This window comes from Sorex fumeus, unplaced genomic scaffold (genome assembly GCF_029834395.1).
Source record: "Sorex fumeus unplaced genomic scaffold, SorFum_2.1 ptg000063l, whole genome shotgun sequence".
NCBI classification, from domain to species: domain Eukaryota; kingdom Metazoa; phylum Chordata; class Mammalia; order Eulipotyphla; family Soricidae; genus Sorex; species Sorex fumeus.
The window spans coordinates 30,276,221-30,304,084 of record NW_026606120.1 but is presented as its reverse complement, the minus strand read 5'-3'; the positions used below and the strand labels follow the sequence as shown (position 1 = coordinate 30,304,084).

The window sequence follows — 27,864 nt, the reverse complement described above, 5'->3', positions numbered from 1 at the left end:
GGCTATTGTAAAGAGTGCTGCAATGAACAAACAAGTGCAGATGTCACTTCGACTATACATTTTTTCCTCTCTGGGATATATTCCCAGGAGTGGTATTGCTGGGTCAAATGGGATCTCAATTTCTAATTTTTTGAGAATCGTCCATACTGTTTTCCAGAAGGGCTGAACCAGTGGACATTCCCACCAACAGTGAAGGAGTGTCCCTTTCTCGCCACATTCACGCCAGCATCGGTTGCTTTTGTTCTTTTGAATGTGGGCCAGTCTCTGAGGTGTGAGATGGTATCTCATTGTGGTTTTGATCTGCATCTCCCTGATGATTAATGATGTAGAGCATTTTCTCATGTGCTTTTTTGCCATTCGGATTTCTTCTTTGAGAAAGTTTCTGTTCATTTCATTGCCCCATTTTTGGATGGGGTTGGATGTTTTCTTCTTGTGGAGTTTAACCAGTATTTTGTATATCCTGGATCCCATTCACAATTGTGCCCCCCAGAAAATCAAGTACCTAGGAATCAGCTTAACTAAGGAAGTAAAGGACCTGTACAAAGAAAACTACAAAATGCTACTTCAGGAAATAAAAGAGGACATGAGGAAATGGAAAGATATCCCCTGCTCATGGGTCGGGAGACTTAACATTGTCAAAATGGCAATACTACCGAAAGCATTGTATAAATTCAATGCAATCCCTATAAGGATACCCACGACATTCTTCAAAGAAATGGAGCAAACACTCTTGAAATTTATATGGAACAATAAGCCCCCACGAATAGCTAAAGCAATTCTTGGGAAAAAGAAAATGGGAGGAATCAACCTCCCGAACTTCAAACTGTACTACAAAGCAGTAATAATTAAAACAGCATGGTACTGGAACAAAGGCAGAACTGCAGACCAGTGGAACAGGGTTGAATACACTGACATCTCTCCTCAATCATATGCTCATCTAATCTTTGATAAAGGTGCAAGTAATGTGAAGTGGAGTAAGGAAAGCCTCTTTAATAAATTGTGTTGGCATCACTGGACGGCTACATGCAAAAAAATAGGCTCAGAACTCTGCCTAACACCATGTACAAAAGTAAGATCAAAATGGATTAAAGACCTCAACATCAGACCAGAAACCATAAGGTACACTGAAGATAAAGTTGGCAAAACCCTCCATGACATTGAAGCTAATGGTATCTTCAAAGATGCCACGCCACTGGCCGAGCAAGTGAAAACAGAGATAGATAAATGGGACTATCTTAAACTAAGAAGCTTCTGCACCTCCAAAGAAACAGTGACCAAAATACAAAGACAGTCTACAGAATGGGAAAGGATATTCACCGAATACACATCTGACAAGGACTCATTTTCATTTTTATTGTTTCTTGGAAGTTATTCTGGGTTTTCAAAGGGCAAATAATTCATCTTCATTTCTAACTTTTATGCTTTCGTATTTCCTTCTCTAATGGGATGTGCTTAAGATTTTTGAAAAATGAGACAAGAGACTTAGTAGTACTGAAAAGAATCATCTTTTGGCTCATATGAATCAAGTATTATTTTAAACTTTATTTTCAAAAAATTGAAATCTGATAATTCTCGAATTGTTTCTCTCTATGGTCACCATCATAAAATAACATAGAAGTCTAGGACATTATCATAATCTGAAGAAATTATAAGAAAAATTCATCAGCTTTTTGACTAAAACATACAACTATGCCCACAGAAACTTTGCAAATCACTGACATAGACTTTTTCCAATTGGTTGAAATTATCTATTTCACTTCACTGTTATTATTGCTCCCCTATCAATGCTGTGCTATAAAGAATGCTCAAAAACCTATAAATAAAAATTGATAAATAATAAAGTTGGGTGTAACACATATTGAAATAAATATGAAAAACAATAAGACAGTAGTAAACGCACTTGTATCCAAAGGCCAAACCCAGCTTGCTGCATATTTTTGCCAGTAAAGGTTTATTTGAACACAGTCACCACACTAATTTACTTATTGTCTTTGACTACTTTTAGGACAGCTTAGGAGTCACAACAAAGATGTTTGTCGACTGTTAAAAACTAATTTCCTTCTCAGCCTTAGTATTTTTGTTTGTTTGTTTGTTTGTTTGTGTTGTTTTTTTTGGGAGGTAATTCTTCTGGGAGGTCTTACCCAGTGATACTCAGGACTTAATCCTGACTCTATACTCAGGAATTACTAATGGCTTAGGGGACCATATGAGATGTTTGTGATCAAACCTGGGTTGGCCACATCAAAGGCAAGTGCCTCACCCTTTGTACCATTAGTCTGATCACATCCATCTTAGATCTTGAAAAACAACTGGATGTCAGCATTTTCAACTAAGCCCAGGTCTTAGTCCTTAGAAAATTCAAGGTTTACTGATCTAAGTTCTCACTACCTCCCCGTTCTAAGAGTGTAACATTCAATTATCTTTCAAGTCCCCAAAGCATGTCAAATATCATTTTAGAAAACCACATAATTTTATATATTGCATGTTATATATTTATGTTGTACATATACAGATATATGTACAACTTCTGTAAAATTAATTTTCATCATTGCTTATATCTATACAGTATGTCAAATGTGCTTTGCATTAAAAGCAGAAACTGCCTGAAACTCCAAGTAGATGGAACCCACAGGGGTCCTAAATCATGGGAGTTTATCAAGAGCTGTGATCACAGCGGTTCTGAACCACCAGACCTTTGCCGTGGGACCTTTTCTTAAAACCAATTTTCATCTGGCATCAACTCATTTCAGTCCTTTAAGTCAAAGTCATAAATCCAGGAAATTGCCCACAAGCAAGGAACTATAAGCACACTATACGCATGCATTCTTTTTACATCATGTGTGCAGACAGTAGAATTTGTAGATTTGACTCACTTTATTTTTGACCACTTCTTAGTACTACATCCTATATAGCTGAAATGTCTGAGTTGCAAGGAACTCAGAAGAATTCGCATGATACCCCAATGGAGATGTTTCCAAAACTGTTATACCCTCCATCTTCCTGAAACTGGGTATATCAGCATTTCTTCTCAGGGTGCATGTTCCTGAAACATTTTGATTGTAAGAAATAAACTTTCTGTTATTCACTGTTCCTGATTAAAACTGTAAATGATCTTTATTTTTGTGCTTCCCCAAAAGGAATTTTACAAGTTCACATTTAAAGTTAGGGCTGGAGTGACAGCACAGTGGGTAGGGCATTTGCCTTGTACGTGGTTGACCCGGTTCGATTCCTCCTCCACTCTCAGAGAGCCCGGCAAGCTACCAAGAGTATCTCACCTGCACCACAAAGCCTGGCCAGCTACCTGTGATGTATTCAATATGCCAAAAACAGTAACAACAAGTCTCACAATTTGTTGTGGGACATTACTGGTGCCCACTCGAGCAAATCAATGAACGGGAGAACAGTGCTACAGTGCAGTGCGACATTTAAAGCTGTGTCCCCCAAGCTTCTAACTCTGTTCATTCTCTATATTCCATTTACTCTTTCTTAATTTTGGTTTGCTTTTGGAATGCAACAGTGTTCAGTGCTTGCTCTTGTCTCTGTGCTCAGGAATTACTCATAATGGGCTCAGGGTACCATACATGGTGCCAGGTATTGAACCTGGGTTGGCCACATTCAAGGTAAATGCGCTATCTGCTAAACTATGTCTCCAGTGCTGCAATTTAAGTTTTTCAAAAAAAAAAAAAAGCTTGCATATTCTAGCAACACCACTGCAGCTACCACTTCCTTTAGGGAAAACTCAAGTTTTTGTTTCTAACATCAAGATTTGTTATTTACTTCTCTATTCCAGCTGCCATAATGCCCAAAAGTTGAGAGTATGGAAAATGTTGTCTGCCATGGAGGCAGGGGAAGCGGGGGTGTATACTGAGGATATTGGTGGTGGGGAATGTGCACTGGTGGAGGGATGGGTGTTTGATCATTGTGTGATTGTAACTTAAACATGAAAACTTGTAACTATTTCAGGGTGATTCAATAAAAATTAAAAATTTACTGGGGCCAGAGCGATAGCACAGTGGGTAGGGCGTTTGCCTTGCATGCGGCCGACCTGGGTTCGATCCCTGGCATCCCATATGGTCCCCCAAGCACCGCCAGGAGTAATTCTGAGTGCAGAGCCAGGAATAATCCCTGAACATACCTGAGTGTGACCCAAAAGGCAAAAAATAAATAAATAAAATAATTATTGTTTTTAAAAAAATTACTATTGAAAAAAAATTTGTTATTTTGTTAAGGTAAAGGTAAAGGTAAAGGCCCTCCCGTTGATCGTTGATTTGCTCGAGCGGGCCCAGTAACGTCTCCATTGGAGACTTTGTTGTTACTGTGTTTGGCATATCAAATACTCTCGGTAGCTTGCTGGGCTCTCCGAGAGGGGTGGAGGAATCGAACTCGGGTCGGCCATGTTGGCCGCTTGTAAGGCGAACGCCCTACCCGCTGTGCTATCGCTCCAGCCATTATTTTGTTATTTACAGTTATTTTGTTATTTACAACTTTACCAAGTTAAAATTCTTCTGGACCTCACATCTTTCCCTGAACTTGATTACATATGCCCATTGAAACAAGTAAAAAAAAATGTTATTTTTGAAAAACCAGGAAGTGCCATTGTATAAAGATATATAGGCTCTATCCCTCATACCAGAATTAATGTGAAACTGGCATGAGATGAATAAATATAGTGAAATGAAAACATTGTGAGAAATGAAAAACTAAAGTTCTCAGGAAAATAAATAGAAAAATTCAATAATTAACAATTTCAGTACAGTGTGAGCCTTTGGGGGCTGTGAAGAGATGTGGCCAATAGTGAACAAAGGAAGAACATTCTCCATGGAAAGCACAGATCCCAAGAAGGCTGATGAATGAAATTAGTCCAAGGAGAGGGACAAACACTGATGATATTTCTCATATACAGGCAATAAAGCAACACGGAGACAATGGTGGAAGGAAGGGGACAGGCAGATGGAGGAGGTTATGTTGGAATGTTTCACGTTTGAAGTCTTACAACTATCTACAAAATTGGTGCCTAAAATAAAATTTTATTAAAAAAATTTAAGTTCATCTCTATTGTCTCTGAAACCTACTATTAAGGGCGAGTGAGGTTGCTCTTGGATTTCAATGGGGATTTATCCCACGCAGCATTGTGAAAGAAGCCCTGTTAAACCTTCTCTGCTTGCATTTGGCTTAGAATAAAAATCTTCCCATTACTTAGCAGTCTCATGTGATGAACTGAGCTTTCCTTCTGTATGTGTTAACTACATATCTAGTTAGGGTCTATCTGAGAACAGCAACTTTGCCTTGATTAAATCCAACAAGTCTCAGCTGAGAAAGCATAACAGGCTTGGCCCCCCGGGAACATCAACCCCTAACCTAATAGTTTTCAGAGCCTTGGAGGGGGAAACACATCAAGAAAATCCAATTGCTGTCCATGGTGTTTAGTGCAATCAACAAAACTGTCCAACTATAATGTCACTGCCACAACAATAAATGAGGTGGAAAGTTAAGTACCCAATTCTTCTCAGTATTTGTACTGCAAACTAAAATGCCCATAAGTAGAGAGAGAGTAAGAAGGAAATTGGCTGTCTTAGAGGCAGGGGGTGGGGTCAAGTGGGAGTGGTAGGAGGGATACTGGGGACACTGTCGCTAGAAAATGTGCACTGGTAAAGGGATGGGTGTTCAATCATTGTATGACTGAAACTTAATTATGAAAGCTTTGCAATTGTGTCTCATGGTGATGCAATAGAAAAATAAAAAAGGAGCCAATTGTGTCCCAGACAAAGTGAGGTACACAAAAGTGATCAGCATAGAATCACTAGGTGTTACTCCACTCTGCTGAAAAAAAAATAGAAACTTATTAAATGGCTAGAGCGATAACACAGCAGTAGGGCGTTTGCCTTGCACCCAAGCCAGTCTGTCCGAGCTGGGTTCGATTCCTCCACCCCTCTCGGAGAGCCCAGCAAGTTACCGAGAGTATCTTGCCCGCATGGCAAAGCCTGGCAAGCTACCAATAATGTATTTGATATGCCAAACATAAAAGTAACAAGTCTCACAACAGACGTTACTGGGCCTGCTCCAGCAAATCGATGAACAATGGGAGGACAGTGCTATACAGTCCTATAATAAATAAATCAACATTGAAACTAAAGTTAGTTCAGATCTCCAACAGTCAACATTAACCTACAGACCCTTCTTTGTCCCATGCCACATAATGTGCTTATTAATTCTGTTGAGGCATCCACTTATTAGCAAACATATATTAGCAAAAATACATTCTGTCACTGTCACTGTCCTCCCGTTGTTCATCGATTTGCTTGAGTGAGCCGAGGAACATCCCCATTTTGAGACTTGCTGTTACTGTGTTTGGCATATTGAATACATCACGGGTAGCTTGCCAGGCTTTGTCGTGCAGGCGAGATAATCTCGGTAGCTTGCCGGGCTCTCCGAGAGGGGCGGAGGAATTGAACCCAGCTTGGCCGGGCTGGCTGCGTGCAAGGCAAATGCCCTACTGCTGTGCTATCACTCCAGCCCAAATATATATTAGCAAACAAATTTTAGAATGACTGAATTAACACAAATCTGTTCCTAAATATTGAAGTATGAAGGGCAGAGCTCCACACTTAGCAGTGTATACTTTCCTGGCACACTCTTCTCTAACCCTGACTCAGGGCTTAGTTTTATGACTACACACATTTTATCCCTGACACACTGAAATCCTGGATCTGTAGGGCAAACATGTATCCTTCAATGACTCATCCACAACTCCATGATCTTCAGTCCTTAGTAGGGTGGGCAGGACTATTTCATCAGATCAATTTTCCTCTGATCAGAGACAACTGATGAAGACAAAATGCTTCCTCACAATGTAACGAATATAGGGTAGTAAAATCCAGAAGTCAATGAGCAGAAGGCACAGAACAGGACTCTTGGTCACTTGCAATGTCAGAGATGCTGCTAAATCCTCTCCTTCCAGTATAGTCTAATTGCTAAACTATGCAAACTGACCTGAATTTATTTCTATGATTTATAACATTAAAGGTGGAGACTTAAAGAAAAAAGAAGACAAATAAGCAATGATAAAAAAAATGCTTATGAACAGATGACAGTAAAAACAGTCAAAGAAGGAAAGAAAAAAAGATAGAAGGTAACAGAGGCATTAGGAGATGAAAGTGCCAAAATACGGGGGTATGGTGCTGCCAGCAGGTCAACCTATAACTGCAGGGCGAGTGCATCAGCAGCCTTATGGTGTCTTCAGACTTCCTGATACCCCAAAATTGCTGCTGTGCCTTTGGCTGGATCCCAAAAACTTGGGTCCAAGTTTGCCAAGAAATTAAAAGGCCAACTGTTAGGTATGTGAGAGCCACAACCCACAAACCACCTCCTGCTCAGCTATACATAATAAGCAATACAAAAGAGAGTATGGGGGAGATTGTCTGCCATAGAGGCAGGGGAGGGGTAGGATTGGGGGGAATACTGGGGACCTTGGTGGTGGGAGATGTGCAATGGGGGAGGGTTTGGTGATCGATTATTGTATGATAAAATTCAAACAGGAAAGCTCCATAACTATCTCATGGGGATAAACAATAATAATAAAAAATTGTAAAATTAACATTCTGGGAAAAAAAGTAATGTGGAGTTCATGCCCAATTCAATCAGCCTAATCAATGGCTGAATAAATAGCAGTACTCCTACATTATTGATTAAAAGAAAAAGAAAGTGCCAAAATAAAGTGGGATCCAGGAGATGCTGGAGGACACGTAACCTCCTGGGAACAGGAACTCAGCAGTCACTGGGCCAGATGGTCCTTGACAGATGAGCTCCATGTTGATTACATTGGCTGACACACCATCCATGGCAAGCAAAAAAGAGGCACTATGAGACTGAGTGTTAGTGGGTAAGTCCATGGTAAGCCCAACATCAGGAATGGAGGTGGGATGGGAACTGACTCAGGACAGGCAGGAAAACTGAGGTGGCTGACTGGCAAAGGATACAAAAGGTCCCATGAAGATAGAGTAGGTGCATGGGGCTGGAAAGGGGTTCCCTAGAGCCCCAACACATACCAGACTGTCAGAACAGCAAACCAAGCCTAGGTTCATCTGGGGTCCCAAGTAGTACTCAGAGCCCAACTCGCAATAGCTTGGCTTTACACGAACTGTTGCACAAGATTTACATCATAAAATTATGGCCATGAATCAAAGAGCTCGGTATATCTATTGAGATGTGTTTCCTTATTTAGTCTCCGGAAACAAATTTAAAACATATTCCTGATTTCTCAGTGATCCTCTACCTGTTTACTTCATTGTCATCATCCACTCTTCAGCAGGAAACTACCTCTAATATGGGTGAGCTGGGTCTGCAGGGACACTTCCAGTTTCCATGGTCACTCTGGATCAAGCCTTGTCAAACCAGGGGCCTCCTAACTGATTAGCGAAAACTATTCTTGTCCATATTTTTTAAAAATGTGCATGTTTTGGTCATCTCATTCAAATAGTGACACCTCTCTATATTTCAAATAAATATTTGCTCAACATGTCAAACAGCTTAGATGACCTGAGTTATATTGAGTCTCTTGGTAAAAAATGAAGATAACTTTTCTGTCATGTAAGGACATGCTTATATTATGCCTCTAACCTTTATCTATTTATTTGTTGTTTTATTTAATTTAGTTTTTTTTTAACTTAAACATTTCTATTTTAATGATAGGGGGCACATACAGCACTGGGTATTTGACATTTAAAATTTTTTTTTCTTATTTTAACGAATCACAATGAGATAGTTACAGACTTACAAAGTTTCATGATTACATTTCAATCAAATAATGTTTGAGTATCCATGCTTCCACCAGTGCCCTTTCTCCATCACCAATATTCCCAGTATCCCTTCCGCCACCACCACTCCATCCCACCCCCCACGTCTGTGGCAGGCACATTCCCTCTAACACTCTCTCTCTCTCTCTCTCTCTCTCTCTCTCTCTCTCTCTCTCTCTCTCTCTCTCTCTCTCTCCCCTTTTGGGTATTATGGTGTGCAACGCAGGTACTAAGTGGCCAGTATGTTTGGTCCAGAGTCTACTTTTATCATGCATCTACCATCCCAAGTAATCCCTCCAACCATCAATTACTTAGTGGTCCCTTCTCCATCACAGCTGCCTTTGCCCACAGCACAAGAGATTGGCTTCCAAGCCATGGAACAATCCTCCTGATCCACATCTCTACTATCTTTAGGTGTAGTCTCCAATTGTGTCACTTTATATTCCACAAATGAGTGCAGTCATTCCATGTCTGTCCCTCTCTTTCTGACTCATTTCACTTAGCATGATACTCTCCATGTTGATCCACTTATATGCCAATTCCATGACTTCATCATTTCTAATAGCTGCATAGTATTCCACTGTGTAGCTATTCCAAAGTTTCTTTAATCAGTCATCTGTTTTCAGGGACTCGGGTATCATGTCATCTGCAAATAGTGAGAGTTTGATTTCTTCCTTTCCTACTTGGATCCCTTTAATAAATTTTTCTTGCCTAACTGATATGGCAAGCACTTCTAGTACCATATTGATATAGTAGTGAGAGTGGGCATCTTTGTCTTGATCCTGATCTTAGAGGGAAGGCTCTTAGTTTTTCCCTATTGAGAATAATGCTTTCCGTAGGCTTGTGGTAGACCACTTTGACTATGTAGAGGAAAGTTCCTTCAATGCCCATTTTGCTGAGAGTTTTCCTCATAAACAGTGATGAATCTTGTCAAATGCTTTCTCTGCACCTATTGATATGATTATATGGTTTTTATCTTTTCATGTATTGATATGATGATTATATTGATTGACATATGAATGTTAAACAATTCTTGCCTCCCTGGGATGAATCCCATTTGGTTGTGGTATATGATCTTTTTGAAGAGTTGTTGAATTGTATTTGCTAATATTTTGTTAAGGATCTTTGAATCCGTGTTCATCAGGAATATCAGCCTGTAATTTGCTTTTTTTGTGGTGTCTGTGTTTGCTTTTGGTATTAGGGTGACTAGTGCCTCATAGAAACTCATAGAATTTCTGTTTCTTCAATTTTCTGGGAAAACTTGAAAAGGACTGAAAATAAGTCCTCTTTAAATGTTTGGAAGAATTCATTAGTGAATTCATCTGGACCTGGACTTTTGTTTTGGGGAAGACTTTTGATTATTGTTTCAGTTTCCTTGATGGTGATAGGTCTATTTAGGTATTCCAAATCTTTTTCTCTCAGCCTTGGGAGGTTATAAGAATCCAGAAATTTATCCATTTCTTCTGGTTCTCTTGTTTCGTGGCATATAGACTTTCAAAGTAATCTCTGATGATCTTTTGAATTTCCTTGATTTCTGTTGTGATGCCCCCTTTTCATTTCTGATTCGGTTTATAAGGGCTCTCTCTCTATCTCTCTCTCTGTCTCTCTCTCTCTTTCTTTGTGAGTCTTGCTAGTGGTTTATCAATCTTGTTTATTTTTTCTCAAAGAATCAGCTCTTCGTTTCATTGATCTTTTGGATTGTTTTTTGGGTTTACATGTCATTAATGTCGACTCTAAGTTTTATTATTTCCTTCCTCCTGCCTGATTTTGGCTCATTTTGTTGGCCTTTTATAAGATTTTTAGCTGTGAAGTCAGAACATTTACAGGGGCCCTCCCTTTCTTCCTTCCTGAGAAGTGCTTGAAGAGCTATAATTTCCCCTTCAATATTGTTATAGCTGCGTCCCACAAGTTCTGGTAGCTCATATCTTCATTCTCATTTGTTACCAGGTATCTTTTGATTTCTTCCTTGATAGCCTCCCTAAGCCACTGCTGTTCCACATTGAATTGTTTAATTTACAGGTGTTTAATTTGATCCTCCATATCTGTGTGTGATTAACTTCTATCTTTAGTGTACCACGGTCTGTAAAGAGTTGATACAATTTATATCTTTCTGATTTTATTAAGGTATGTTTTGTAGCCCAGCACGTGGTCTATCGCAGAATCTGTTCTTGGAATCTCTCCAGGGTGGTAATATTTCACATGAGTTGCTATAATTCACTGCTTCAGGGAATTAAATACATCCTCTATGATTCCCAGGAAAAAAGGCTCTCTGAAGTATGAGCCTGTATCTCCTGGACTTCTTCCCAGAGTCTCTTTCCTTTGCTAATTTTTCTCAATACCCTTTAATAAAGCATAGTCTTGACTGTAAATATGTATTTGGGTTTGTGGGTGATCCCAGAGGGTCAGCTTGTAGGAAAAGTCTTCTTCAGGCCTGCTAGGAATACAAGAAGCGCTGCAACCCCCATAAAGAAGGACCCTGCCATATCTATTCAACTTCAAGCCTATAGAAACTAACATGGTAACTCTGCAATAGATTAAACCACTAAGTATGTGTGACCTGTTCCAGTGTTGATAGAGAGCCAATCAGGAGGTAAGATGACTAAACAGATATGATTTTCATTAATAAATAATGTAAATATTTTAAGGAAATTATTTGACATCTTAAGTTCATATTAACAGTTCACTTGGAAACAACCACCTGGGAAATGGTAGAATTGCCTTGGGTAAGGTATATGGAAAAACAGTCAACGCTAACAAAAACGGGCCAGGGAATAACCTCAGAGAATCAATTAATAAGATTTATTGATTTGAAATCAATTGGGTCCACAGACCAAGAGAAGATGACTCATGTAAGTCATGGTGTGGATGCTGAAGATGCAAGGAAGAAACTCCTTCTCAAAGGAGCTCAGAATGTAGAACAGAAGCAATCCATTTTTCACTAGAGCTGCAAGGTCCAGTTAGCTGAAGAGATACAAAAGCATGCAGTGTGATGAACCAAGAAGAGAAATCTGAACAGAAGATGTGGTTCAGAGTACACAATTGGCATCCATGAGGCTGAGTTTAATGCCCAGCACTGTCAAAAATAAATGGCATTCTGAAAAAGGCTCTGCTCACTGCTTATATCAGCCAAAACTATTTCTGCTCAGCTCTAGTCTTCATGAAGTACTAGGGTTCCAAGGAAGGAAGGCAGGGAATACGTGCAAATGAGACAGGGGCCTCATCAGCTTTTACAGAATCTGCTGTAAAAGCTGATGAGGTTGCTGATCAACAGCCAACCTCAGGTGCATAGTCTAGAATAAACAGTACCAATGCTGTAGACACGATTTCACCAAGTATTTCTGCTCTGTGAGCAAACTGTCATGTGATGATGCCAACCAGGTACTGAAACCCTTCAATCATCTTGGTTGGATGGCAAAAATATGAAACAATGCATCTAAGTTATTAATTTTCAAAATAAATATAGCTGTGCTCAACCTAATGGAATCAATGATGGACAACATATATAAAAGTGTTTCCAAATTTCTATCGACTTATGAGGCAGCTTACAGTGTTGGTATACAGCAGAAGCAAGAGAAAGCTATGAATGAGGAATCTTATCTCTTCTCTTCAGGAAGTACCTTCTTCAATTGCTTTGCCAGCAACATGGAGAATTAAATACACTATGACATTTCCACCACTGCAAATCACACATTTCTTGACATATCTCCATCATTAATTGGTAATATATAAGTTTTGAACAAAAGTTCTCTATATAAGCAGATGCTTCATTAAGATTTGACTATCATTCACTCTTAATTTTATCCTGACCATGTTTGGACATTGTGGCCTAGACTTAGCTCATTAATATCTGCTTCTAATAATCCACGTAGCAACTGTTTATTGGGAGGTTCTGAACAAGTACATGTCGATTCTAGCAAATCTCCTTCCACTTTGTTCTTTTATCTAGACAATTGATTAGTTCTTATTTCAATTTATATTAAAAATAACTAAGAAGAGTTCCAAAGATTAAAAGTAAACAGACAATCATCTATTAAGTTACAATAAGTAAAATTATTCTAAAGAAATTCAAAAGAGATCATTTGTTATCAAAGTAATATTATCATCTGCTGCCTGTTAGCTTTATATATAAACAACATTGCAAGGAAATAAAGACTTTTAGACTTTCAACATGGTAATGAAGAAAAAAATAAGTATACAACATTCTTAGCCTAAGTTAAATGGTAGTTAAACCACATAATTCTTATTGTGACAAACACAATCACAACAAAATTTACCATTTTAAGTTGGAGAAGACATCTCTAATATTTCACTATATTATAAAAATGTCTACTTCTAGTTATTTTATAAATTACACACAAGCTGTGCTTAAAATGCCCCATGATTCTTATAATCACTTGCAAATATTTCAAGTAATTTAGGAGTCTCTGTTTTTATAACTTAGCTGATAAATTTGCAACAACTTGTAGTAGCTGGTGTAAATCCTACTCTGACAGGCTGTTTTTCAAAACAGGAACATACCCAGATGCTTTCTTCTCGTCGTGACTGCTTCCAATTCCTCCCACTATCACTGAACATCAGGAGGTAGCTGGTCACCCAGTCAGAGCTTCCATATCCTCCCTGTGTGGCCACAGCTGTGACTGTCATTCTCTCTCCAAGGTCAATTTGTAGCCACTGATATTGATTTGACACAAGTGGGGTCCAACCACCAGCTCCTTTTCATGAAAATAAAAATAAGAAAAATGGTGAAGAGAAATATATATATATATATATACATATACATATATATATCTGTACTGGCCTATAGGAATGTGATCATAAATAAAAATCCATAGAATTCAGTCTCAAATTCTAGCATATATAAGTCTTAATATTTACACACGTAAGCTTCTTGAATGTAAGATTATTCTGAATCATCTTTCTTACCCCAGTGTCTGATACGAACACTGGTTAACTGTGGATTGTTCATTGGGAACCAGTTTTCTGTTTCTACCATGATCTGAATATTTTCCTTGTGAGAAAGGCCAGGTCAGTAAGATTCCAGAATATGATAGAATGATGTTGGTCATATGCATGTTCTTTTCATGGGACTCCCAAACACCAGATACTTAGTGTTATAATACAACAAGAACTTAATGAAAGCGTATAATCTAAAATGCTGTACTGCTTTTACATTTAACTTGAAGCTCTGAAAGTAAGGTATAACACTTTTCTTTGGGGGAGGAAGTGTTCACTTAGAAGGAAGTACTCCCAGGAAGGATCCTTCCCTGCAGTTTGTCCACATTCAGATTTGGTCCAAGGTCTGAGGAGGCCTTGATACTCAACACCTGCTTTAATGACCAAACTGATAATCACCCAAAACTTTCTTCTCTATTTTTACTGTTTTCTCTTAAAGTCCCACCTAGTGTTTTAACTGGGAAGTCCATCTTGACTCGAGCTGTGGTTTAACTAACAGTTCCTATTACATGGGACTATATACATATCCACTGCATTCCCTATAACGATAGTTACCAGCCATACAGGTAATTAAAAACAAAGCTTAAAAAAATAAATGTTGGCATTTATCTAATCCTTTGAACTTTGTGTATTTTCAGTAAAGTTTTATTTATTTATTTCTTTACTGGGTTTGGGGCGACTCCTAGCAGTGTTGAGGGCTTACTCCTAGCTCTGCACTCAGGAATCACTCCTTGTGAACTCACAGGACCATATCTTGTGCAGGGGATTGAACCCAGGTTGTCCACATGCAAGGCAAGCGCTTACCCATTGTACTATTGCTCGATCCCTACATGTAAAATTTTTTTGTGCATTTCACAATCTTTATCTGGCATTTTAAATGTTCCCTGAAGCTAGGAAACACCTATCATTTGTGCAGATAAGCAAAGGTAATGAGAGTGAAATAAGTACCATGTTGCCACTTATGCTGGTTAGAACTGCACCAGTCTCCCTCTCAGAGACAGCCACATCTCTGCCAACCTGTCTTCAACATCTGCAGGAAACAGACCTTGAATATTTCACATTTCCTAACTTTGGTGAAGAGAGCTTGTCCATGTGAAAATAAAGGTTTCTGATTTACCAGTCACACCAATAATGTAATGGAACCAGAATCCCCTGTGCTAAGGGGGCCAATTTATTCCAGAAGGATAGCATGGCCATGGGTGATCCCCACATCCCTGTGTGCTAATCTGAGCACTCACTCATTCACTTGTCACTGAAATGGATGCTTCTTTTTCTAACAGTTAGCTAAATATTGCACGTTATCCATTGCGCATTATCCATTGCATGCACAATATTGGGTCTGAAGCGATAGCACAGCGGTAGGGCCTTTGCCTTGCACGCAGCCAATATGGCCAACCCGAGTTTGATTCCTCTGCCCCTCTTGGAGAGCCGGGCAAACTACCGAGAGTATCTTGCCTGCACGGCAGATTCTGGCGAGCTACCCGTGACGTATTCAATATGCTAAACACAGTAACAACAAGTCTCACGATGAGACGTTACTGGGCCCGCTTGAGCAAAATCGATGAACAACGGGAGGACCATGACCGTGACCTAGCTAAATATTGGCTAGAATGAGAAGATAACATGGATATTCACCTAAAGATCTCAGGATACAGTGTTTTACTAACAGATAAGGGAGTCCATTATTTTGGAATAAAATCAAAACAATATAGAGTAGCAAAGGTTTTGGAGGGTTCACTTGCCCTTACAAGCTGGTAATATGGATCTGTGTTGCTTAAGCCAATCTGCTTGCACTATTCAATGCTACAAATCTTCTGGAAACTCCATATGGAAACTCAGCATGAAAACAGAGCCCAGTAGTGCATAATTATTATTCTGAAACACCAGTGCTTAAGGCACAGAAAAAGCCACTTGCCACTCTAGTTCTTCTACTGCCTCAAGTCAGATTGCCTCTCTCTACTGCCTGCTCCTTCATACAGCCTCAGACCCTTAGCTAACAAATGCATCATGATTTATACAAATGAGATCATGCATAGTTCAAGGTTCTAGAGCCTGGAAGTATCTTTCCTAGTCCTGGCAAAGTTGTGAGAGGCATGTGAGGTGCAATGCAAACCCAGCAAGAGGATGCATGAAGTACCTAATAATTCCCTTCTGTACATTTTCATTCAACAGAAGACACTCAGGACACAAGAGTAGGCATCACTGCCATTGCTTCCCTAGGAAGCACTGCTGAGCTTTCTGGCTATCTCCTTATGTAATGACCTGTTGCCTGCCACTTTATACTAGAGGTGAGAGTATGAATAAATACCAAGCTATCCCCTGTACAAAGTCAGACCCCACACTCTGCGTGTTACCACTCTCTTAATCTTCACTCATCCACACACAGCACTGGCTATCTGATCACAGCTTTCCAGATTGGGGTGGAGAAAGGGTACCCTTTAAGATTCATGGAGGAATATATTAACACTTAGCTCCTTTTTCATTCTTTACTCTTCTTAAGAAGAAAGATCCACGTTTTATCAAATATTTTTCATTGCATGCCACTATATTTGTATACTAGAAGGAAAGTCTCTCTCTAGATATTTATGATTGCTTCTGGTACTATCAATGGGTTCATACACAGGTAATGAATGTCACATGTCCTGTGGGAGAGGAAGGCTAAATAAGAAACTCTCAGCTGGGGCTTTATTAATCTGGCCGCGGATTATGAGGACATTGATCATATATCTGGTGGCCAGTTTAAGACAACATAACGAGGAGGAAAGCAAAGCAAATACATTGTTAGGGTGGAAAGAGCAGGTGTCTATCATGTCTGCTCCTGCAGATGATGAGCAGCCCCAGGAAAGAGGGACAAGGAAGCAGTGTCTGATAACCCTATTCAGAGATCTCTGCATTTCACATGCTGGGTTGAAGCCACGCTCCTCCCCTGCCACTGTCGCTGGGAGACGCATAAGTATTTGTCTCACCTTTGATTTCTTAGGAAGAAATTCACGTGAGTTACTTAGAAATTGTGGCTATTGTGTTGTGGAACATGAATAAATCCTGCTACTGGACCTGTCTAGGTATGCCATGATGCCTCTCTCCCAAGTCACCTTCAATTTCTAACAGTCTGACAGTAGAAAATGGCTGTTCCCACCCCACTCCCCAAAAAATGCATTCATAAAGAGGCTACAATTACATGATCTGCCTCCTTGTGAATCAGTTTCCTGGGCAGAACACTCATATATCCTATAATGACTTTTAAATGGGTGGTCTTAAAATAAAATAGAATGTGCAGTAAATTTACTGCAGAAATTACAGTAAATCTCAGCAATAACTAAGGGAGAGGCATTTTGTGATGACTCACATGTGACTTGCTAAAACTGTGCGAGCAATATCTTAGGGGCACCTTTTAAGGCCCGTTAGTATTTAACATTTATTACTGTAGCTTTGTGAATAAAATAAATAAGAGACAGACTGCTTCCATGTGCTTGCTTTGCCTCTCTCACTCCTGAATAGTTGTTTAAAAAAGAGAGAGGAGAGCAGCTGAGATGATTTGGGCTGTCAGTTATTTGTTTAAAATTTTACATTGATAAAAGTTTAAAATGATTTTGCTGATTTCTCCACTTAAAAATAAAGCAAACTTGTCCGGCAATCCTGTAAAGAATCTGAATGCATGTTAATTACTCCTTTATGACTGTATAAAATGTGTGACCGAGTTCATTTGTGTATAGCCTGTGAAAACTTCATTTTTAGTTCTGGCTCTGCACTCAGGAATTACTCCTCGTGGTGCTTGGGGATCATATGGGAATCAAACCCAGGTTTGCTGAGTGCAAGGCAAATGCCCTACCCATTGTGCTATCACTCAAGCCCCTCCAATGTTCTTTTTCTCTGGCATAGTGACCCAGCATTTCCCACAGACCATTTATCAAGTCTTACAAATTAGCTGAGAATCTGGCTTAATCTGATTGGAAAATCAACGAAGAAAGAAGAGGAAGTTAAGTCCAGAACAAAAGCTATGGCTTGACTACTTAGGAAAGCTAATAAGTATCAAGGTCAGACTTCAGGGAGGGAAAAAATGCTATAGGGCAGATTCCAAAGAGGAACTGGTGGTGTGGTGTCCCCTGCAACATTGCATTACCAGGAAAATACCCATGAAGCATAGACACCCCAAACTTTGGAAGTAGGACTCATAGAGCCCACAATTAAAGCTGACAAACTGCCCCTCAGAGATCAGTCACCAGCTAAGACCCAACAGAAGGAACAACTTTTACCATCCAGCTCCAAAGGTCACAACCCCATCTTTTTATCCAAATTCTGTCTTGGAAACAATACAAAGATAAACTCTCTGGAAGACTCTTCCATACAAAGGAAAAAATATAAGGTTGGAAAAAGTAAAAAACATTCTTATCTGAGGTGCCATAATTATCCAGGATATTTACTGGAGAAAAGGATGCAGAAGACTACCTCCCTAAAGGTTGGTGGCAGCAAAAATGCATCTTGGGACTTTGGTTGTGCCTCAACTGTACTGTAGTAACTTAGAGTCTCTGATGGCTACAGAAAGTGTTGCGAAATCAGAGTAGATTGGTTCTATGAGACGCACAAGTGACACTTCAACAGCAGAACATTTAGATCTGCCCACTAGGCATTTCCCTTCCCAAAGGCTGCCATAACACATTTTAGGTACATTTGAATTAATAAAGCTCCCTGGAGCCAAGGCAAAACTTGAATGCACAAGCATACTTTACAAGAATACTATTGAATCTCACATTCAAGTACAATTCCCACACCTCAGATACAAAGTTATTTGTAAGTTTAAAAAAATCATAAAAATGTTGACGAAGCATAGAAAAACAGATATTACAGATAAAAAGATCTTAGGTAAAAATTTTCCTGTATACTCATATATCTTCACAACGGGAGGACAGTGACAGTGACTCATACATCTTCATAAAATATCTGATTATGGTTAGAGAGAGTACTGGAGATAAGGTAATACATGTTTTGCATGCAGCCAATTCAGGTTCAAATCCCTGGCAACACATATGGACCATGAGCACTTCTAGGAGTGAATTCTGGGCAGAGAACCAGGAATAAGCCTTGATGTACCATGAAGCACTGTTGGGTGTGGCCCAAAAATCGGAAAAAAAAAAAAACCCATCTCTGGTTTATTGTGATTTTCAACCAGTCCTTCCAGGCTCCTGTCCTGTGGATAGCAGATAGAAATATACAAGAAGTGTGCCTCTAGTCTTAAAAATGAAAGAATTGTTTACTATCATATGTTTTGTAGCAAGTACTTATATTTGAGCTGGAGCAACACCACAGCGGGTAGAGCGTTTGCCTTTCACGTGGCCGACCCGAGTTCAGCCAACCCGGATTCAATTCCTCCGCCCCTCTCAGAGAGCCCTGCAAGCTACTGAGAGTATCACGTCTGCACAGCAGAGCCTGGCAAGCTACCTATGGAGTATTCGATATGCCAAAAACAGTAACAACAAGTCTCACAATGGAGATGTTACTGGTGCCTGCTTGAGCAAATCGATGAACAACGGGAGGACAGTGCTACATTGCTACTTTTACTTAGTATTCAAATTTATACCATGAGTTGACATATTTTGATGTTTACATTTATTATTTGCTCTTTCTATGCTTTTTCTTATTCTTTGTTAAAAACATTGATTTGATGTATAGTCCTATTTTGGTTATTAGAAAGTTATACTCATTATAGGGCCAAAATTAGAATTTTTTCTTTAGTTTATCGTTTCTCTATCTCGTAAAAGTATATTATAAACTTTCACACCTAATTATATTTTGTAAGTTAAAGATAAATCTCTATATGCTGAGATTAGTTTCTAAAATATTTACTGATCAATTGTATTGGGAGCATTAGAAGAAGCTTTTCTTGCATTGACTGATTACAGTCTGTTGCTCAGGAACTCAGTATGGGAGAAATGGGAAACTACAAAATAAATGAAAACAGTGATGCAGTTTGATCTCTCTCTCAATTTACTTTGTTTTCCAAATGAACAGTGCAGTATTTTACAGGAGGAAAATTCAATTTTGGTAGAGATTATAACATGGCATACACAGATGTCAACTGTAGTAGTGTATATAGAAAACCTTTACGATGCTATAAATCAATGTTACTTCAATAAAAATTTAAGCAAATAAACAATGCAGTATTCTTTGATGTCATTTTTGATACATTCAAAGCAATCCCATCTGCACAGTCACCAATGAAGTAAGCTGACATGATAAGGTTCATGCATTTTAGCAGCTTGGTGGTGATTTGTGTTTATACAAGCATTTCTGGGCACCAAAAATAGGACAAAATGTTTCTTCCTAGTCAGTTCCAAATAACTTCTGATAAGGCCGGGCATGCAAGTTCCAACAAGTTGGAAAAGTTATCCGCATAGCTACTGATGGAGTTTCACCTAGAGTAACAATAATTGCAAAAACAAACAAAAAAAAAAAACTTTTCACAAGCAAAATGAGGAATGAAAGACCAGAATGGCTTACAATATAATGTAGTTTTATTTTCATTGATTGTTTTAAAAATTTTGTCTGGAATAACTTGTAGTAGTTTTTTTGTTTGTTTGTTTTTTTAAGGAAAATTGAAGGGGCTGGAGCAATAGCACATCGGGTAGGGCGTTTGCCTTGCATGCGGCTGACCTGGGTTCAATCCCCGGCATCCCATATGGTCCCCCAAGCACCGCCAGGAGTAATTCCTGAGTGCAGAGCCAGAAGTAACCCCTGAACATCGCTGGGTGTGAGCCAAAAAGCAAAAAAACAAAACAAAAACAAATAAATAAATAAATAAATAAATAAAGGAAAATTGAAGTCAATATTATAATATGCTCTCATTTATAATACATAATCAGATTTCAACAATTTTATATAAGCAATTTTATCTGATTTTGTATGAAATATACTAAATATTTATGGAGAGAGACTTTCAGCCAATTTTAAACAGTCAAAACCAATTTTCAAGAACTTTTCATTTTTATTTAATGGCATCAATTTTCTTAAGCAGGTATAAAATAAGTGCATGTTTCCAAGCAAATGGAAGTGTATGTTTCCCATTCTGCAAACAGGCATTCAGGGACTTTAACTTTTCAATGATTTCTATTTCTTTGCATAAAAAGGCATTGGATATTATATCAGTGAAGACATTTTATTAAACATCTTATTTGTAACCCAACAACAAAGTGACTATTCTATGGGCACCGGAATAAATTTCTAAAACAAACTCAGGAGCACTTAGTCGGATATTGAATGAATTATCACTTCATTACTTAAATTCATATAAAACAGAAAAAGTACATAAATTAGATGTGCAAATGGAAAATACATAATAGAAAATGTTAAATGTATAATAAGTCTAATTAATGTGATAATTTGAATTTTTAGTGTGTTGTAGCAATGATGATTTAAAATCACAAAATATGAAATATTTAACTTTAGGAAATAGTCACTGACTTAAATTTATATATGTATAAATTTGTACATGTATAAATTTATGCACTTATGCACTTATAACTATAAAACATGACTAGACCAGACTAGACCACCTTTAATCATCAAATAGATATAATGATCATATATTACTTGCAAAATTCTTGCTCAAAACTGTGATATTTGAGACACTTTAAATTGTTGGTAAAATTTATTGAAACTCAAAAACATCTAGGAAAAATCCAAGATATTTTAGAGAAATATTTCCTTAAAAAAAAACTGAAAAAAAAAAGCCAACCATATAGTTCATTCAATTCCAACAAGTTTCTTACGAGAAAATTTTTAATAAACTCAGGCATCAGCATTTTTGAAGGTGTGTTCCCCCAATCCTGGGGTGATGGGAGAATAAGAAGAAGTTGGTGAAGTGCCAGCTACTGCTGAGTCAAACTACGCAGGTATGGAACCATGTACTTGGATTACAGGGTAACACAGCGTATGGAACCATGTATTGGAATCATGGGTTTGGGTTACAGAACAAGTAGGGGAGGACATGTACTATGGGGCATTTGATTATCTAGGGTCCCGTGAACTTCACCAGTAAGAAGAAAGACTCCTTTTTTTTATTAATTAAAGAGCTATTATTTACAAAGTTACTAATAGTCGAATTTTAGGAATTGAATAACTCCACACCAATTCCTGCACCAGTGTTACTTTCCCTCCACCGGTGTTCCCAGATTCCCTCCTCAACCCCAACCCCACTCCACCCCCACCTGTCAACTTGATCAGCAGACAGGCAGATGACCAGTAGGCACATGAAACAAAGCTCAGCATCACTTACCATCAGAGAAATCCGAATCATGAGATGCCATCTCACACCAGACTCCAGGTGTGAGATACCATCTTGACTGCTAAAAACTGGATGTGGTGATGAGACTCTGAACCCCAGTGATATACCAAAGGTGCCAAAATAGATGAGCCCTCCTCCCCGCACCTTGCTCTCAGAGCTAAGTAAGGCTCACAGCCTTTGGGGCCTTCAAAGCCTCAGACTCTCCACACTGACAGCAGCAGCAAAGAAGGACCCAAGGGTCCAAGCAGGGAAAGTGTCTCAACTTTGAAATCATACAGGTCTCCAGTGTACAAGCAAGCACCTTCACAGAGAAGTGTCTGTACATGCACCCAAGGCAGAAATCTGGGATTTCACCAGCCAGAGTCTTGCACATGCTGAACCTGGCCTCAGTCGCTCTATGGTCCCCTGTAGAATAATACTGGTTTGTCCTTTCCGCCTTGCCACAGGGGATTTAGGTTTATTGGGTTGCTCCCATCACAGTGCTTCCATTCCTCTGTGTTTATTTGTAACCTCTTTCTGTGTGTTCTGTTAACTTGTAAATATTGTTTTTCTCTTCTCCTTAAGTTCTTCGCATAGTTAATTCAGAGTAAAATCCTTTTTGTATGGACACAGAAAAACAGTTAATGCTATGTTTTTGTAAGCTGGGAGTTAACTGACTCCAAATGAGAGTCAATTTGCGGCATTTGTTCTCTCAAGTTAAGCCTCAGTTGCCCTTACTTCCTGGCACCCCAAAAGCAGGGTCCTGATGAGGGACTGGATGGATCCAGGGCAAGCAGTGAACTACCCTGGCATTGAAATGGGCCTGGCCAAAGCACCATAGTACTTAACTTTAAGTGAAGAGCATGATCATAGACAAATTCTGCCATGATCCAAAAAAGTAATAACTAGATTCAAACCCTACTGGGTTAAGAATGATTAATCTGGCCTGAGCACTGTAGTCTGAGTCTGTGGTGAGATGTCCTAGGAGAGCCACCCTACAACCTCAATCTATTTCTTACTGTGTCCATACAAAATAACTAATATTAAGAAGTAGAATTAAGATGTTAATTACGATGCTAATTAAGTTATTGGACTAAGGAGAGCAGAAACGCCCCTAAGTGGTATTTTGCCCATGAACAAAGGAAGAGCTTTCTCCTGCTGACTTTGCAACCAGGGTGTGGTGTCTAGCTCCAATGCAGAGTTGGAGAGAGACAAGAGAGACAAGGATAGCAAGGTGGAGTGCAGAGAGACTAGCAAGGGGGTCAGAGGGAGAAGAATGTAGGGGAAGAATGCAGGAGTAGGCATGTGGAGAGAGGAGAGCTGTGGCTGCGAGAGGGAGTACAGAGAGATGAGCAGAAGAGACAGGAGGAGATGGGAATGAGGGGCAGTGTGATACTAGAATGGAGAGCTTAGTGAGACTGGAACAGGCGCGTGGGGGAAATGGAATAAATGGCAACTAATCATCAACCAACTTGGTCCTCGTTTCCTCCTTCATCCGCCCCATGGCATGGGCCACCCTGGATGGGGGAGCAGCCCGAGTCCACCAAACACAGGCAGCGAGAGGGAGAGCTGCACAGGGCTTTCCCCAGCTGCCCAGAGATTACACAGTCCTCAGAGTCCTATCAGGAGCAGTCACTGAGCACAGAGCCAGGAGTACGTCCTGAGCATGTCTAGGTGTGGCTCCCAAACAAGAACAAATGAAAAATCTGGCATTTAGACAAAAGACCAGTAATTTTAGTAAACAACAGTAGGAGTCTTTACAACTATATCCCCCTATAGCTCAGCTTCAGATTCCCTGGAGTGCTGGGAATCAAATGAGACCTGAGCTTGACTCCCAGCACCCAACAGCCTAAGCACCAAACTATCAGACCAAGTATTGCTAGAAGTGGTTCCTAGTGACCAAGAGCACCTGGAACAGTGGATCGCTCAAAAAAAGCATATATATATATATATATATATATATATATATATATATATATAATGCACTGTAGCACTGTCTCCTGTTGTTCATCAATTTGCTCAAGAGGTACCAGTAACATCTCCATTATGAGACTTCTTACTGCTTTTGGAATATCTAATATGCCATGGGGAGCTTGCCAGGCTCTGCTGTGCAGGCAGGATACTCTCGGTAGCTTGCTGGGCTCTCCGAAAGAAATGGAGGAATCGAACCCGGGTTGCCTGCGGGCAAGGCAAATGCCCTACCCGCTGTGCTATTGCTCCAGCTCATCATAAATTCGTACAATTAAAAATCACTAGTAGTTTTAGGAAAGGAAATTCTATGGTGATAGTTCAAGGCACAGAAGTACACATCTGGATACACAAATCCCTGTATCTAATTCCCTATAGGCATGGCCCCCAGAGCACCACAAGGGGTACTCTGAAGGACCCCCACCATCAGAACACTCAGTTGGCCAAATTATCATGGAGTGCCCTCCAGAGCCCTTAAGTGCTGCTTGGAAGCATCCCCTGCTCCAATAAAGAAAATTCTGCAATATGTTACAACATAGATGAGTCTTGAGTACATAATGCAATATGAAATAAGCCCACATTTACAGTTCCACTAATATGTGGTCTTTTGAAGAATCAAAATCATAGGTACATTACATAGAATGGAGACTACCAGGGGCTATCAAGAAGGGAAAAATGTGTAATTCATTCATGAGTACAGAGTTTCAGTTTTACACAAAGTTAATGGAAACAGGTGTTGGTGTTGATTGCACAACAATGTAAATGTAGTTAATATCACTGAAAGAAGTTTGATGGTAAATTTTATGCTATTATCCATGTATATCTCCATAAAAAATAGAATATTTTAGTAATGATAATATTCTCAAATATATACCAAGATATAAATACAATGGTAGTTCTTCTTTTTAAGTCAAATATAATAATAAGTAAAAATTATCCAGAGAAAAAGGCAGAGAAACTGGTAGGAAAAAAACAAACATCAAATATGCAAAGCAATGACAAATAGAAAAAGATGAGATGGTAGTAACTGAGTCCCATATACCAATAATCAGCCGAGGGGCTGGAGTGATAGCACAGCAGGTAGGGTGTTTGCCCTACATGTGGCCAACCTGGTTCGATTCCCAGGATCCCATATGATCCCCTGAACACTGCCAGGAGTAATTCCTGAGTGCAGAGTCAGGAGTAATCCCTTAGCATCACCAGGTGTGACCCAAAAAGCAAAAATAATAATAATAATAATCATCTGAAATACCAATGATCTGAACTCACAGTCACAATTTCTCAATGAAAGATTGGAGTAAACTACTGAAAGTGTGAAACTAACACAGAGACAAAGGCTAAACAGAATAGAGAAGTGTCTTTTCTAAGCTCAGTTGAGTACAAATCTGCTATTAAAAAGATGAAGCCATCCATGTCTTTGACAAAAATAAGAATGGAAGTTGAGGTGATCATGTGAAATTATCTGATGATTATCTTTAATTTCCCTTAGTATGCACAATACAAATAATCAAAACAAATGGGCAAAATCCAACAAAACCAGTTCTTATGTGAAAACCATGACAGTTACTGAGGGAAAGAAAAGAGGGGCAGGAGAAAGAGGTAGAAGGGAGAATTAGCGTAATGAAATGATATTAGAAACTTTGTTGGAGGGTAGTGGTGAGACTTACACACAGAGGTGTGAATCTGTATTCATAAAATCTTACAGAATTGCTAACTCATCAAGAGTGTTCATTGTCTGAGACAGAAAAACTACAGTCACTAACATATCCTCATCTGCAGAGTATAACTCATAAAAATTAAATTTGGAAGATATTTTGTACCGATGTAGAATGATAGCTTATCATATTCTGAACTATTAGCTTTTGAAACTACAGGTAATGAAAATAAATTAATCTTTGTATCTTTTTCTCTCCAATGTTCTTGAAATTTCTCAGCATTATGGTCATAATATCACTGGGGGCTTAAGTCTGTCCCTGCAATTTGGAAACCAAATACATAAGATGACTGGGTTTCCTTCAACTACATACATTTCTGACCTCGTTTATGAAAACCCTGGACAACCACAGGAAAACTTACATGTTAAGATAGTGTTAATCAGCACAGCAAGAGCTGTTATTTAATTGTTACTTGTCATATATTCCACAGACAACATTTACTGGAACAAAAAAAATAATAATGATGGGTGATTTGAGGAGTGTCTGGCCACAAAATTCTTCATGACAAAAGACCACAAGGGTGGTTATGAATAAGCTCCTTTCCCAGCCTCAATTTCTCAGTTACTTGTGTCCTAGTTCTCTTTCTCTGGGCCTAATGCTTTTATCACGGTCATTTCAGAGCCAAAGGATTCTTAGAATGGATATCACACTGCATCTTCACATTTCACTAATGCAATGCACTGGTCTATTTCATTGCCTTGCTGTGCTCATGGGATTGGCTCATTAGTTTGTTGTTCCCGTTATTATGAGTGTACTTGAATAGTCACTCTTCAGTAGTCATTCTTCTAAAACTAAAATTGGATGTTCAGATTGCAATTATTCTACAACTGCCACAATTTCCATCTGACTTGAGACTCACTTAAGACCATATTCTAACCATCTACAGGGAAGGAAGACATTCAAATAAAAATACAGAAATGATTTTTTAAGTTAGCAAAAGAGAATATAATGAACCTCTTTCTTCAACACTACTGCAATATAAAAAATTTTGAGCTCAAAGAATAAACATTTACTAAGATGGCAATTAATTCTCTCTCTAAAGATAGCCAGGATGGATAAGTAAGAAGTTGGTAACAAACTCACCATCTCTGCGATTATGACTTGCAAACCCAGGGCCATGGCTAGGGGACAGCTCTGAGGAGCTGCTGAAGGATCCCTGGGGCAGGGTGGATGCCAGTGGCTCCTCACAGCTATCTGTGGAGAAATGATGCATTTAAGTTAATACCGTGATTAAAGAATCCTTCCTTCTTTCTCACATCCCTCTCCCTATCTTTCTTTTTTTTTTTAAATTTTATTGAATCACCGTGAGATAGTTAATAGCTTTCATGTTTGGGTTACAATCACACAATGATCAAACACCAGTGCACATTCCCCACCACCAATATCCCTGGTATACCCCCCCTTTCCCATACTCCCCCTGCCTCCATGGCAGACAATATTCCCCATAATCTCTCTCTACTTTGGGGCATTATGGTTTGCAATACAGACACTGAGAGGTTATCATGCTCGGTCCTTTATCTACTTTCTGCACATATCTCCCATCCCAACCAATATCTTCAGCCATCATTTTCTTAGTGTTCCCTTCTCTATTCCAACTGCCTTCTCCCCTTTGCTCATGAGGCAGGCTTCCAGTTATGGAGCAATCTACCTGTCCTGTCATACCCTATCTTTCATTTGAGGTAGCAAGCTAGGAAAATGTCAGAACCAAGAGCAAACATCAATATTCAACATATCCATGATAGATGATGTCAAAGATATTAAGGAAAATCAAAAGCCAGATCAGGGGCTGGAGCAATAGTACAGCGGGTAGGGCATTTGTCTTGCACACAGCTGACCCAGATTCAATTCCCAGCATCCCATATCATACCCCAAGCACTACCACGAATAATTCCTGAGTGCAGAGGCAGAAGTAACCCCTGTGCATCTCCAGGTGTGACTCAAAAAGGAAAAAAAAAACAGATAGTGGGTAGAAGAGATAGCACCATGGTAGGGCACTTGCCTTGCATGTGGCTGATCCAGGGTCAACTTCCCAGCACCCTAGATGGTCCCCTGAGCACCACTAGGAGTAATCCCTGAGTATAGCGCCAGGAGTAAGCCTTGAGCACCACCAGGTGAGGCCCCCAAACCAAAAACAAACAAATCTCAATAGGCAACATTTGACATTTTCCTTGAGGTGAAT

The 27,864-nt window shown here is 39.3% G+C and overlaps 1 pseudogene; it reads right to left on the bottom strand.

Moving 5' to 3' along the window:
- LOC130035512 (contactin-associated protein-like 3) overlaps positions 1 to 26,868 on the bottom strand; it is a 177,719-nt pseudogene extending 150,851 nt beyond the window's left edge.
- Positions 26,869 to 27,864: the final 996 nt, after the last annotated feature.